The sequence below is a fragment of the Nothobranchius furzeri genome, chromosome 14, assembly GCF_043380555.1.
Source record: "Nothobranchius furzeri strain GRZ-AD chromosome 14, NfurGRZ-RIMD1, whole genome shotgun sequence".
Classification (NCBI taxonomy): Eukaryota; Metazoa; Chordata; class Actinopteri; order Cyprinodontiformes; family Nothobranchiidae; genus Nothobranchius; species Nothobranchius furzeri.
In genome coordinates this window covers 59,164,172-59,180,227 of record NC_091754.1, presented here as the reverse complement: position 1 = coordinate 59,180,227, position 16,056 = coordinate 59,164,172, and positions in this window count along the sequence as shown.

Below are 16,056 nucleotides of genomic sequence, written 5' to 3'. Positions count from 1 at the left end.
ACCGCCAGTGACCTTAAAAAAAGAGAAATACTAAAGACAATAAATTTCACTTGTGAAATAAACTGTACAATAAGGGCATGATAAAAAATATTACAAATATAAAAATATATAAGAAGACAAATGTCGAAGAGCGTGTGTGTCACTATTATTTAAGTGCAGAGAATAGGTCATAATTTTGAACACTGGTGGCGTCCATTTTTTCCGAGTTAATGAGCCTGTTGCGTAATTTCCTGCTCGGAAATTCTGAATTCTGAGGACAACTGGAATGAAGCGTTAAGCCTGATTCATGCTTCTCCGTCTGCGTCAGTGCGGAGACACGCAACGTCCTTGCGGGCCTGCCGGAGAGCTCCGCAAGGGCGGACGGAGTCGAGCTCTCTTTTCTAAACATCTGTCAGTCGAGACGGACAACGCAAGCTTGTGATTGGTCAGGACGCCGCTGTCGTCTACACCGCCGCCATTGCGCCCTTAAAAACATAAAGAGAGCTGAGGATAACTAGCGGCAGACACGGACAAGCTTGAAGAATACCTCGCGAAAAAACTAAAAATATGAACGTTTAATTCCCCGTGACTGGAGGAGTGAAAAGATACGCAGCAAGCATTTTATTTGTGGACGGAAATTACAGGAAACGTGGTTTTAGAGGTGGCGAGCGCATGAAGAGGTGGAGGAGGATGAGAGACAAATTTGTCTGTGTTAAAAAGTCTCTTATATACAAAAAACCCCAATATAAACACACTTTCTTGGACGATACATGACAGGATACCACAGAACAGCGCTACGCCCTCTGCTGTCCTGCCGGGGAATTGCTTTGCAACACTCTCCAGGAGACGGAGAAGTAAAGAGCAAAACGCTTCAGTCAATCCGTGCGTGTCTGTCCCTTGCGGAGCTGACGGAGAAGCATGAATCAGGCTTTAGTCTTGAAGAGGCATATTCAGTTATCATGTCTTTGGAGGGCAACTGGAGCCAGCCCGCGGAGGAAAGGGATAAAAAACAAGTCATCCAACGATGCAAACTCGGCCACCCCTCACGGAACAGAACCCCTCCTCACACACACCCAGTCAGACATTGTCCAAGCAGCTAGCTCCTCACACACGCACACGAAAATTTATGATGGGCCTCAAAAAAAAGTTTCTGCTTAGGTTCACGAAGTGGCAAGGAATGGGTCTGGGTCCAAGGCAAGTCTCAGTTCCCCTTAACCATGGATGTCATTTTCGCTTTAGAAGTGGGGGGGGGCACAGGGAGTGTGTGTGTGTGTGGGGGGGGGGGGGGGGGAATCTTTACAATATGCTCTAATGGGAAAGGCTTCAACACAAATGGTTGTTTTCCACTTGGTGCTACAGCTCAACCAGTGTCAATTTAATATAGTGTAATATTGTTTTTGGATGGTAAAAAGTGCAGGGGTCAAAACTTGACTTTGGAAAAAGTGGGGGGGACATGTCCCCCCTGTCCCCCCCCAAAATTACGTCCATGCCCTTAACTCTTCCTTATTCAGAGCAGCAGCTGGAGCTCCGGATTGAGTCTCGAGCTTTAGTCCCAGTTTTAGGGTTGCCCGTCATGACACCGTTGTGTCCTTTTCACATTGAAGGCGCTCCACTCCCGGAGCTTTGCCTCGCCCCTCTGCTCGCTGCTTTTGCACAACAATTAAAAAATGCTAAGTGATCATTTTCCTTAAGTAGTCTTAAATGTGCAATCTATTCAAATATGAGAGGAAATTGCCCACAGCTCAGAAAGAAAAAATACAGAGGTGGTAAAACAGGGGGGCAAAGCCAGAATAAATTATGCAAATAACACAAAGGGCTTTAACACTTGAAAGCCTAATTTTCCTATAATCAGCACACTGTCGCCTAATATTTTTTTCTCACCTCTTATTAAAAGTGACTGTTCTTTTCTCGCCGACCATCAGACGGCTTTATCTGTCTAGCAGCTCCGTGAAAATGTCTGCAGCCCGCCAGAGTAAATGCTAAAGCATTTTGCCGGAGCTTTTAGATGATGGTTACATTCCCACACAAGTAATTATGCGAACGGCGAGCCCAGAAAGAAGGTTTAATTATACAGTAATCGTCGGTGATGGACACTAGGAAGTGGCGAGAAGCGCCAGCCTGCAATCCATCAATGCCAAACCTCTGGCCGGTTTTAATTCCTCCTCATTTGCATCCTAACCTCCACACCAAGTTGCGCAAATGCTGTTAAATGTTAATAGGACCTGTCTCGCGGCTCAAAAATGAACGCTAAAGTCATTTTTTTTGTCATTTGCCTGCCTTCTTCTTGCCGTTCTTTCATGCCACCATCTTCACGCCATTCTCTCTCTTTTCCCTCACATCTTTCAGCCCACCCCCCCTTCCCTCATTTCCCATCCATTCCCTCGCAGGCCTCACCATGGAGGAGGAGGCACCGAGCGGTCACTGATGCACTAATTGGGAGCAACACTTACAGTTTTATCTCCCCCCGCCACTAATAGCGGTCTGCACTGAAGCAACTCACCTTAGCATGAGGAATGGGTGGATGAGCTGGAGGTAGGAGGTGGTGGAAAGCAGATGGGGGGTAGAGGAGAGGGGGTAGCCGAGGCCTTGAATGAAAAATTCCTCCACGCAGACCACAGCGGAGACTCGGTGTGAGATTGGGCCCTCGAGCCATCATGGTTAATCCATATCCCGCTGGACCTCGGACTCAATTCCCTGCTTCATTAATTGAAAACGATGGCTTTTTATGTGTGTGTGTGCAAATAAAACAAGGAGACGTTTAAAAAAAAACAACATTTTGTCTGGTTTTGTTCCTCAAGTAGCAGCAATCTCATTATGCCTCTGTGCTGCATTTCAAAATCATCTTTGTCTTGATTGTCTGGCGGCGGCGGGAGAGATAAATACACACACGGCGCTTTGCTGTGCTCATGCCAGGACTGTTTTTCAGTGAATCATTTGAAGTCTTATCAGCCTTTATGGAAATAAAGCCTTTGCTTAATAAACTGTTTCACAGGCTTTGGGAGAGTAGCACATAAACACCTTTTTTCTCCCGACAACGCCATCATTAGCGCATCTTGTTCAATGCTTTACGCATAATTGGAATCAACATCTATTGTTCGTGCTCTTGACCTTCCACTTGTTTTCCAGCAGACACTCAGAAACATGGTATTACCGGAGAAAGGAAATCTTAACTAGGACAAAGCATGCTAAGTGCCTTTGCTTTGTTTTATCAGGGGCACACTGCTTCTCTTTGAATATAACTTGAAAACTAATACTGTTCTGATTTAATGACTAAAATACCACGTGTGTTTGTGCAGAGTCTGATGTGCAACTGAAATGGACCATATTCCCCATCTCTCACCGCAAATTGATGACATCCGTCTCTGGACGACAACAACGTGGATTGATAATGGTGTAAAAGAAAAGAATGGTTTCAATTCTAACACCATACATAACCCTAATCCTTTCATCGTTGCTGTCATCCTCTTCCTGTAAATCCAGACCTCTCTCCCAAGCCAACCAGCTCCTCCAATGGGACGTTCCCAGGAGATAGAATTTGTCCAAATTCAGGGGCTGTCACAAGCAACAAGGTTGTTCAAATTCAAAACACATATGCATCCTCATAGGTCCCCAAATTTTGTGGATGGTTCTGGTGTATCCTTCGTGACCCAGCAGCCCATGGACGTAGCCCCCCCCCCCCCCCCCAGCGTGGGTTTTTATTTACTCTGGCAACACTCCATTGATGGCTCGGTCGTGGGGCGAGTTCTATCGTTGTCTCCGTCGATCTTCGCATGCTAGTGGACAATGAACGACGTGACATCCTCACTGCAACCGATGACGGTAAACGAGGCGGTCCGCAGTTGAAGAAGGCAAAAATGCATCTTTTTTTCTAAAAAAAAAGAACTTAAATACATCTATCTGCTCCTGAATCTAATAAAGCCCAAGTCATAATAGTGCTAAATTAACATAAAATCCGTTTCAATTCAATGATACTTTATTAATCCCAGAGGGAAATTAGAGTTTCAGTACACACGATTCAGAGATCAGACATACATGGGCAAGACACATGACAAGAATTGGTGACTGTGGCCAATTGCAACCCTGAGTCGCGCTACCTTAATAGAGATAAGAGGGTAAGATGAGGATTGGCTCAGGTGGAGGGAAAAAAGGCACTTCATAGCTACTCTCTCACCAGGAGGGCAGCTTTGCTCTGCAAAAAATAAAAAAAACACCTCAGACAGATAAGCAAAAGACTTCAGACAACACAACATAGATACTCCGATAGGAAGGCAGGGGGGGGGGGGGGGGGGGGGGGTTTCTCGGGAGAAGCGCAGAGCACATTGACTCCTGCAGGTTGATGACCTCGCCAGGCTGAAGTCCACCAATCCGAAGGCGGGGGGGGGGGGGGGGGGGGTCGGGTTTTCACAGCATCTGTCTGTATTCCTTCGTGGGGGTTTGTTCCTAGCCTCTCAAGGCTGCTAGTGCATCAGATTCAGATAACAAGACTTTGTTTGGGTCAGGCTGAGATAAATTTCCTCTCTGCCTTCAGTCTTTAAACTGATCATTCCAGTCCTTCAGTGAAGCCAATTTTGTGTTTTTAAACCTGTCCATACCGTCCGGTGACTCTCTCCGAGATAACATCCATTTTGCGCACTAATACCGGTATCGCAGCTAGAACATTGTCCAGCTTACGATTCACCTCGAGTAACGTCCCAGTCTGAGAAGTCTCCACACAGACGGTGCTTTCCTTGGGTGCGGGTCGCCCTCCAATTGCTCACGTCTTCCCAAATTTCCAGAAAACCAGATATCCTCCCACTCCAATCAGGAAAAATCCAGTGATCATCAGACCGAATATCCACACGTCTTCGATGTCCTCAATGGACAGCTGGCTGAGGCATATGATCTTCCATTCTCTCCAGGAATCCAGCATATATCCCACCGGGTGCGTCCACTGTGGGCATGTGGGAGCCCCCTGCTCCGTTCTCATAGTTGAAAAAATCTTATCAATCGCGTTGAATGACCAATTCCTCATATCCATAGTTAAAAATAGGGGTTTTCAGAAGAAATGCAGAGAAGCGCTCTGTGGGCAGACAGGACAAAGAGCCTTGGGGAAAAAAAGGTAAGGGAGCAAAAAGAGAAGCGTCTGTACTCTGTGAGTGCCAGGAAGAATCAAAACGAATCCAAATGAGCTGTCGCCATCTTGTTCTACTCCAGGGTTTTTCCTGCATGCAAATTTGCGTGGCGGCCGCCTCCAGCTAATTTTGTGCCGCCCCAGCCTGATTTCACTCTGCCCCCAGCTTTATGGATGTTATTTTAACTGCAGTTGCAACGTTGCACCACTACGGGGCGCTGTGTCAGCAGCGGCGCACCGAAAAGCACTAAAACCGCTGCAGAAAAAGATCAAAAATAGCTTTTCTCGCTAGTTGGTACATATCTATGGTTGGTGCTGTTAACGTCCTGATTTCCCCTTGGGCTCTTCAGTATCAGAGCAGGGCTGTACAGTGGTGTCTGTGCGTGTCTGTCTATTTTTAAACGTAGCACTGGTGCAACACCTTTGAATTACTATTTTCTCCAGAACTTTATTGAACAAAAGTAAGTTACGTGTAAGAAAAATGCTTTTTACTGGCGCACAGTGTGGTAATCTGGATGCAGTGGAGGAAAATGAAGGAACCAGCAAAGGCACAAAGGCAGAACCGGTCCAAAGTTTGGGATCAAAAGTGCAGCTACACGCAGATTGGCTAATGCTAAAGCTAACGGGTAGCAGTCTCACGATCAAGTGGCGCACAGAAAAACATATGATGATTGCAAAACTAAGAAAAACTAAACTCTACAAGCGGATGAAAAGTCCCCACCATCCTGTTTACTCTGCATCTTGCAGCGCTACGGATCAGAACCGCTGCAGACACGAGTCACATTACTGCTAGCGCAGGTATTTGTAGACTGACTTATACGGCCCTCGCTCTTCATCTTGATCAGAAACACCTGAAGGAAATTGAAAAGATTTAACTAAATTTTGTATGGAAAAATAAGTCGTACCAGTTACATGAGACAATACTCATGAATTCCTATGAAAACGGAGGGTTACATTTCCTAAACTTTGAAACGCTGCATAAGGCCGGGGACGCACCGGCCGCCGAAGCGCCGGCAGTCAAAGCGCTCACGAAATTCGGCCGCTGCTCGCTGCTCCTCAGTTCAGACCAGACGCTTGTTTCTTCACTCCGGTCGAGGCGCGCCTCGTAGTTTTTTTTAACCACTTGGTGTCCTCCATTTCCTCTCCGCCTTTTCTCTGCTCTTTTCCTCTACACCCCCCTCCCCCTTGCTGTTTGTGTGTGTGTTTGTACGCGTGTGTGTGAACCTATGGTGTGAATTTCTCACCTTCATCACGAGAGTCCACAGGAGGAGCTAGGCTGATCGGCAGTTATTTTCTCAGCAGATGGCAGCCGAAGCATCATAGCAGACCTCGGCTCAGTGTCGGGCCAAGATGAAGAAATTAAAGCCCAACTTAGCTAATAGTTAAGGACAGAAAGAGCCAGAGTGGATGTATTTTTATTTTATTTTTTCAGATGGGAGAAATACAGGGAGTTGCTATGACGCGCTGGATGCTATTTATACCCAAGGCAGGCTTCTGGACTTAGCGACTGCACTCTGGAGTCACATGTGGAGGCTGTGGTAAGCATTTCGTTTTTGTCTTTAGCTCTGTAGGCCAGTTATTGCAGCACAGACATACTGAATAGTTTCACAACTTTTAAAATCGCTCATGATGGTTCGTTTAACCCCACCTGCCGACCTGATGGCCCAAACTGCGATTGAAACGCTCGTCTGAAAATTCCATACCGGAACATACCGGTCTAAAAATAACCAGACCGGACCGTTCCAGACTTGGCGATGGAAAAGAGGCTATAGTCCCTCCAGCGTGTCCTGGGTCTACCTTTAGGCCTCCTCCCGGTCGGACGTGCCTGGAAAACCTCGCCAGGGAGGTGTCCAGGAGGCATCCTGACCAGATGCCTGAGCCACCTCAACTGGCTCATCTCGGTGTAGAGGATCAGCGAATCTACTCCGAGCCCCTCCTGGATGACCGAGCTTCTCCCCCATCTCTAAAGGTTGGTTTATGCTTGAAGCGTCCGCGAGGTTCACGGCTCCGCGCAGCAAAATTGCGTCGTTTTAACAATTACGGCCCTCCACCGCGCCTCCGCACGGCCCAAACTTTCCACACAGCGCACCTAGGTAATATTCTAACCACGCAGATGGTCGTATGCGGAAAAACATGGCGGACTGGCAAGAACTAGTATGGCAGAGGTTCGTAAATACAGACATTTGATTCAGCTCTCAGAGATCACCGTGATCAACATGTTGTTAATAATTCTTGGAGAGAAATAGCTCGCACTGTCGGAAAAGACGAGGACGCTGTTAAAAATGCTGGAATGCCATGTTGTAAACACCAGTAATGTTTACTTCTACTATGGTGTAGTGTTGGATGCATGCCGTAGATCTCCATGCTGCCCCCTACAGTTTGGGAGAATATTGGCTCACCGCAGAGACAAGCCGCATGAACCATAAACGCTGCGAGTTGTGAAGCGCGTTCCATCCGTGAGCCGCATCACCGCGCGGAAAATAAATGCGTCCAGCATAAACCAAGCTTAAGGGAGATAATCTTTGTTTTCTATATAGGGTGGTGCACCCCACCCCCACCCATAACAGCTGTTAGGGTACTTGTCACTCAGCAGGAAATCACCTTGTATAGGTTTACAACTGTCTTCTAAATTTGTCTAATTTGCATCTGGTACCCTGGTTAAGCTGTAAAATCTATGGTTTGATTATAATAAAAACAATTCTAACTAAATAATGATTTTATGCGTTTACACTAATTACACATGTCATTAGGAACACCAGGAGATGAAATAAAAATACTCACTTACAGCAGCACTCAGCAGTAGGTTGGAGATATAAAGAGCAGCAAGTGAGTAATTAGGTTGTTGATGTTAAAAGGGAAACGAGTCATAATGTGTCCAAAACTACAGCTCTTGAGGATTGCTCCTGCTGAAGTACACCCACAAGAATGTGGTCCATTGGGGAAAAACTCAACTGGCTTATTGATGGAAGTAGGGAAAGAAAGCCCACCTTATGTTGTCCAGTCCAGTAGAAGAGCTACCGCAGCTCAGTTCACTAAAACATCTGACTGTGTTTCAGGAAGAAAGGTGTCAGAAAAACACAGTGAAGTGGTTGTAGAGGATGTGTGGCCATGCTTACTCATGCCCAGAGCCAGAAGCACCAGTGGGGTTTTCTACTGGCTGCTTTGTCAAAGGTTGTTTTAAAATACAAGTGAGCAAAACAGTGGCCCTTTGTGGTAAATGTTGGTAGACATGGCTGATCCACACAGGGAGAAACATTCGATAGCATATTAGTGCCTGTGAAAAAAACACGAAGACGTGTTAAAGTCAAAATATTGAGAGACACGTCTGAAGTGGGCCATCACATGAACCTTGAAACCAACTGTAAACTTTGCCAAAATTGGGTATTTTACTGAATGTACTGTAAGGTGTAGACTTTGGGTACTTCCACTGTTTGAAACTTCCTTTATTCCTTCACAATAAGAGTCTCAATTACATTCACATGTACTGTGAGACATCTGAAGCTAATTTAAAATTCCCTGATGAAAATTAAACTGTTTACGCTATAAACAAATACAGCACATACCATCCAGCTTAGGAGCAAGAGTTTTGAATTGGTCCAAGCACTGAACCCTGTGGTACTCCACAAGTAACCCTAGAGTATGAAGAAGATTTGTCATATGCAAATAAAAAAAATGAAATCTGTCAGACAGGTATGATTTAAACCAGCCTACTGCTGTTCCTTTGATTCTTACAACATGTAGGAAATATTTCTAGCATAATAAACTAGTAACACTCTTGAGACGAATTTGGACCAGTTAGATTTGTCAAACAATGTTTAAAATGCAGTGCCTTCGTCGTTTGACCATCTTTGCTTCCATAAAAAACCAGGAGGATGATTGTTTCTTTCCCCATAATTATTTGGAGTTATTTTAACAATTTTTAACCCTTTGATGCATACTGGTCACTACATTGGACAGGTACTCAGAATTATTTATTTATCGTTTGCTATTAAGCACAGCTGTTGAAGACTTTATTGCATTTGAGCCCCTCCATTTGGACTTCAGTGAGTCAACCCAACATATTTCATGTTCAGAACGCACTGAGGTGGACATGTAATAAATTATTTGTAAATTATTAAATGTTACAAAAAATATTGTTGAAATTTGTTTTATTGACACCTAAAGATGAATGAAAAACGTTTAAAAAATCATAGCTGAAGATTTCATAATTCATGCATCAAAGGGTTAAAGAGCAAATCACTAGATCAGCTTTTTTGCTGATAAACTATATAAATGAGTGTCTCATCATGCTGGAGATACTTACAGGCAATAATTTGGCGCTTTAGTGCATCTTAGTTCAAATTTAAACATTCTGCCTAAAACTGTCAGTGTTGCCCTCGTCGGAGGGCAACATTGTGGAGTACTTTACAACAGACATTACGACACGGAACGGCTTTATGGCACAACCCCAACCGCCGGCAGAAACCCAACCGCTGTATTGATCACTTTAAAGTACTATCGATCTTAAAATATTCTAATAAATAGCGTACTTACCCATTTTTAATGATTTAGTCTCATAAAACATGACGGCAAGTCTGATCACATAAAAACAAATTAGTAACTTTCGCCTCCCTCGTGATATTGTGAATATCGCATGACTATTATTATTATTATAATTAATGATATTATTATTGTTATTATTATTATTATTATTATTATTAATGATATTATTTTTATTTTTATTTTTAGTAGCATTATTGTTGTTAATATTATTAGTATTGTTAGTGATATTATTATTATTATTATCATTATTATTACTAATGATATTATTATTATTATTATTATTATTATTATTATTATTATTATTATTATTATTATTATTAATATTGCCCCTTGCTTTATACAGATTTGTCTTTTCCACATTTTGGTGCAAAGCTCTTAGATGTGCAGTGTAGCAGCTGATTATTCATAAACATTATTACTTTATTGGCGAGTTTTTCAATGATGGAAGGAAATTTCCAAACCTGATCTACCTTCAAAAAGTAAAAAGAAGGTGAAGTAAGATGCTCAAAACTAACCGTTTAAACTGTAAAATACCCAGAGCGGAGAAATCTCTGTTTTTCCTCACCAAGAACATGTTTTGCACAATATGACGAAGCAGTGTAAACACAGCAGAAGTTTGTTTAGCTAAATATTGGTGTTACAAGGTCTGAAAGGGCGCCACCGTCTGCTGATGCACAGAGATCCTCCACAGTTCACCGCAGCATCTCCCTTGCAAATAGTGGTGTTGATTATGCTAATTTATTATTATGTTAATGGATGTTGATCTTTATTAATGCAAGATGTTGGCATATTGATAATGCATAGCATTTATTGTAATGCAAATGAACATCTAGAAGCGTAGTAGATGACATTCTGAGTCGGAAACGGGAACCGGTTTGGATTTAGAAAAATCACACGGTTCTTTTAATAAACCGCGTTCTCCCATTTTCCCTCAGATCTTTCATGTTGGCTGATCTTTTTTTTATCTACGGGGTCTCATTGGTTCTCGATTATCCATCTAAGCGCCAGAAGTCAAATCCATCTAGTGGCGTGGCTGCTTGGCTAACAGTGAATCAATCGTGAGTCATCCTAACTTACCCCCTAAAGAAAGAGAATAAAAGGACCTGAAAGCAGGTCTTCTTAGATGTCACCAGAGCGTACCTTCAGAAACCCTTTTTTTCTTTGTTGTTGTTGTTGTTGTTGTTGTCAGACTGGAAGAGTGTTCACAGGCGCTCGGGGACGGGCTGTCGTGTTACCGGTGAGTGGCAGACCGACCGACTGACAGCCTGTGAAGTCGTCTCTGGAGGATTTCTACCGAGGAGGTGTCGCTGAATGAACTATCAGGGACTGTGATGTGCATTAGGCTCTGCACGAGACCCCCACAAAGACAGCATCTTTTATCCTTGGGTGGGACTTTATGAAAGATTGCTACCCATCAGCAGTGATGGACAGGTTGATGTGACTCAATTTCTGTCGGCTGGCTTGTTTTATTCCATCTCAACACGTGACGATCTGATGACGATCTGATGCTTTCCGGTATTCCCTCTCCGGTGTTTTTTCTCCACAGAGTTGAAGGTGTCATTTCCTGTTTGATTCTTCTCTCTCGACCGTAAAGCCAACAGCGTTTATAGCAGCCGATGGAGACATCCAATTAGCAGCAGTCAGGCTGCGTTAGCCTAGTTAGGAACACACACGTTTTAGGGATGCACACGGAAAACTCACGCAGCCTCTTGCTGGTTCCACATGAGTACACTTAGAGGGGAAGGAGGTGGGGGAGGGGGGTGGGAGACATCTGTGAGTCTCCACCACCGCAGCCGGCGCTGCTGTGGTGGTGGCAATTCTATGGCAATCTCACCCAATCATGTGTTCAGGGAATTACTTCATTAGGAGCCCCCCGCGTAGAAGTCCGGTCCCTGGGAATTGCGTTTGCGATGGGGACAGGAGGAAAGAACGGAGCAGTTGGGAGAAGCATGGCTGAGTCCTGAATCCCTCCTATCTGGCAGGTGATGGAGAGATTCAAATCAACAGCTGTCAGTCAGCTGTGTCTCAGGGCCAAGGCCTCCAGCGACGGGGGAAGGGGGGGTGGAGGTGGTGGAGGGATGAGGGGGGAGGTCAGGAGAGGGCCTGACTGATGAGGTGGGTGTCAAACCCGGGTTACACTTCATTTCCTGAATCATCGAAGCTAGTTTTCATCTTTACCCATCAAACCACTTCTCACACATCTCTGATCTAATTAATGCGACTGAAACTAAAGCATCGCTCTGATATCCACACCATGCATCTGGCAACATAAACAAGCCTTTAACATAAACAATCCATACGTCCAGCTGTAACTATGGAGATATGTTTCCAATTATTTTTATCCAGTAATTTAGGCACCAATTCAGCGACAGCATCTGTCGTGCTCGAGTTGTTTTTATTCCATTAGTTAGTTTAAATGCAATTAATTAGTTTGGATTATTTGTGACTTTTTATGAAGCATCTATTTCTATTTTAGCTGCTTTAACACTTAAAACTGTTGTTTATCAATACTTTTATCTAAGCGTTAATTATCAGCCCACGTTTCAGATGGATTTGGCGTTTGTTTTTATTTGATTTAATTTCAGCCATGGATTCAATAAATAATATAATTTTTTGCAAATTTTTTAAATGTCCATTTTTTTTGGCTTGTTTTAGTGTTTTGATTGTGTAAATTGTGTAACTAAAATTTGAAGTATCCTAATTTTTAGTTTTAGGTTAAGATTAGCTGCTCGTAAACTAATAATCAGGAATTTTCATTATTCCATTTAATTTCAGCCCCTTTTCTCGAAATTGTTACAAAATATAGATTTAATATTTTACAGTGATAAATTCTTCATCATCGTCACCATCTTTTAAACAGCCATTAAGGATGACCAAAGTGCTGAAAAGTAACAGTAAATGAAAACCATCCAATCACAATATGTAGTACCATTCAGCTTGGGTAAGTTATAAAGTTAATAACTACGTTCAAATAGAATTAAAACAATAAAACCACATTAAAACAGCACCAGCAAGATAACCAATAGGTAGGGATGTGTATTGGTGAAATTCTGGCAATACGTATCACGATACAAGGGAGACTATACAATGTACCACCATATATTGCAATTAGGGATGGGTACCTTTGACATTAGAATCGATTCGGTACTAATTCCCAGTACCTAGGAATCTATACCGGTACGTAACGGTACCAATTTGAGATACTTTTGAGTGTTTAATATTTAAATTCTCTTTTATAATTAAATATATATTTTTCTCAATATATAACCATATTTGATAAATATCATGATAAATAACATACAACTGTTTGTATTTTAACATGGTCCTTGTAGTTTTATAAGCTGATAATTAAACTGAAGCAAACATCTTTACTGTGAACTAAATTTACTGTGTATCTTCATTCCTTTTGCCGTCCTTTTTCATTGATTTTTCCTACTGGGAAGTTAGAAACTCCGAGGAGAAAGTGAACGCACCATTAGCTGATAACAATGGTGGCAATGGAAGCTAACATATCAAGCTACGTTATCTTAAACAGTTTATTTAGCTGCTGGAGCAGATTAAAACGATGATGCCTCACACTTAGATCGTTGTCGCTGGTTTCTTCACCCAATCACCCGTCGCATTTAGTAAAGTGAAGCCAAACTTTAGAGCGCGTTCATGTTCTTCTAGTCGGAAATTCGGAGTTCCGATGAGAAAGTGAAAGCACCATTAGCAAAACGGAAGCTAACATATCAAGCTAACGTTATCGTAAACATTTTATTTACCTACCGGAGCAGATTAAGATGAGGATGTCTCACTTAGATCATTGTCGCTGGTTTCATCATCACCCAGTTACCCATCACATTTAGTGAAGTGGACCCAAGCCTTATGGGCTCGACACACGGGAGGCGGCAAATGACCACGATCAGCGAAATTAGTCGCTGTCGCTTTTCTTACCTGACACACGGGAGGCGACCCGCGGCAGCGGCAAAGCCATCTACGCGTTCTGTTCCATGGCGAAATTGAAACTTCCGTTGTTTTGCTTGGCTGTGTCGGGTTGGAGGGAATTAAGGTTATTTAAGCTGTTCAGAGTTAATAAAGTGGTAGATATGATATTTCACAAGGTGCTGCTAGAGTTATGTGAAATCTTACTTTTGATTTTACTATAAAACATAATAATAATCAACTTCTCCTCCATGTTTGCTCGGAGATGTACGGAGCATCCTTCCCGCTCATTGGTCAGTGAATGAAACCTCCATTGATTGGTCCTCATCCGAGCGACAGCGATGAAAAGTTGAAAATATTTCAACTTTCTGGGATCACGTCACTGTGTCGCCTGTGCACGACACGTGCACGAGCGCAATTTTTCACACGCACATTTTTTGCATTTCGCTTAGCAGGAGGGGGACCCGCAATGATCGCTTTGTCGCACATGTCTCATTGAAAATGAATGGAGGAGAGGCGATGTCGCCTCCCGTGTGTCGAGCCCATTAGCATGCGTTCTTTCTACCATGCTGCTCTGTTTACAACTGGCTCGCAGCGACCGACGACATAACGCTCTTACGCATGCGCAGCTGCCTAGGCAAGTTCTAGTTATGAAGGACGGGTACCGAAACGAGGCACCGTTTCAAATGACGTGAATCGGTGCTCAGTCGGTACTGTGGAATTCGGTCGGTACCTTAAAAAGTACCGAATTCGGTACCCATCGCTAATTGCAATATATTCAGTCAGACAGCATTAGCGATTACTTTAGACTGAATTTACTGTAGGAAAATTCAACAAATAGTCCAAAGTGATAAGTAACATGTTTAACGAGATATCTGAACCATAATACAGGGATTTACATTTCAATTGTGGAAACAAAAACCAGTGCACACTGCTGCTAACTAGCTGTTGGTGTTTGAATTACACCAAAATAAAAGAAAATACACAAATGTTTGCATGTAAATTCTTCCAAAAATGTGATACATGGCTTTGAATATTGATATAATATTGCAGGAAAAATTTCACACAAACATTTCCACATTGATATTTTCTTACATCCTTACCAAACAGTAAAAGTGGGTTTTCGGGGAGGCTTTACAACTCAGGACCAACAGCTAGTTAGCTGCTAACTCATTGGCAATGAGTTCCATCACTTTTGCACCAAAACAGCAAAAAATCAATCCATACTGGACTTCATTAAGATGAAAGCATCAACAACCCCCATTCAGCTGTTTTACAAACTGGATTTACTCTATCCAATTTTACAAAGTAAAAACTCAACAAAAGCTAAACATTTTATAGATGTTTTATTTTGTCTTCATCAAAATTCTTAAATCGTGAAAGGTTGTTTAAACTGTTGACATCACTTACAAATTGGCACGGATATGAAATGAGGAAGATTTTTTTTTAAATTTTGCTTCCCCTAGTGGCTGGCTGCAGTATAAGCTTTAAGTCCCGCCCCTCCATGTAAATAAATGGGACATTAAGGCACTGTTTTGTCCAAAATGTCTTGGAAACTTATTTACTGCCGCATTTCTACCTTCTGTCCAAATTTGAGATTTAGGTAAGATATCAAATTTGTACAACTTAATTTTACTCTTTTTTATTTATTTATTTATTTTATATGTTTTTCCATGAAACCCAAATAAAACTTTTGTCAAAAGGAGGACGTAGCAGTAAATTTCACACACTCCCACTACCACTGTGTCCTAAAAACAACAAAAAAAGCAATGGAGTTATTTTTTCCAAATTATTTTAATTTTGATACCAATACATTTTTTTAAACTGTGCAAAATTTTATAGCTTTTGTAACATGTTTATGATTATATATATATGTAAAAAAACTGTTTTGAGCAAATCTTCAGTGTAAGCCTGTCCGTTCTTTGCACTAGTGTGTTTTCATGTCATTATGGACCTTCTAGTCACTCAACCTTCAGCACCATTGTTAGAATCATGTGCACAAAGTTTTTTTATTGACATTTTTGTGAGTGGACAAAAAAGATGCAGAGAAGTAATTAGTCTGAACCAGCTAGAATAAATTTGCATTTAAAATGGCCACCAAGTCATTATTTCCCAGCAGCATTATTGTACATAAACAGACCATTTTGCAAGTAGCTCAAATGTTTCAACTCCATTTGGTGAAGACATAGGCCCTGTTCACACGTGGCGATCACAAATCCCGGATGTGACACAGTTGGTCCAACAGTGTGTGGTGTACCATCACACGGCAAAGATAAAACACCACACACAAATCTTTTTCACTCATGAACATTCCCAGGTCAGATGGGAAATCTCACAAAACCTCTCAGGATCTAACATGACTGTAGTAAACATTTATGGCAGATGAGGAGGTTTTAGATTCCCCTCGCTTCATGCAGAATGCTTTTGTCACCTCGCTCTCTGATTGGCCACACATCACATTCAACAGGCAGCACTTGATATTGAGCCTAGATGATGCAACA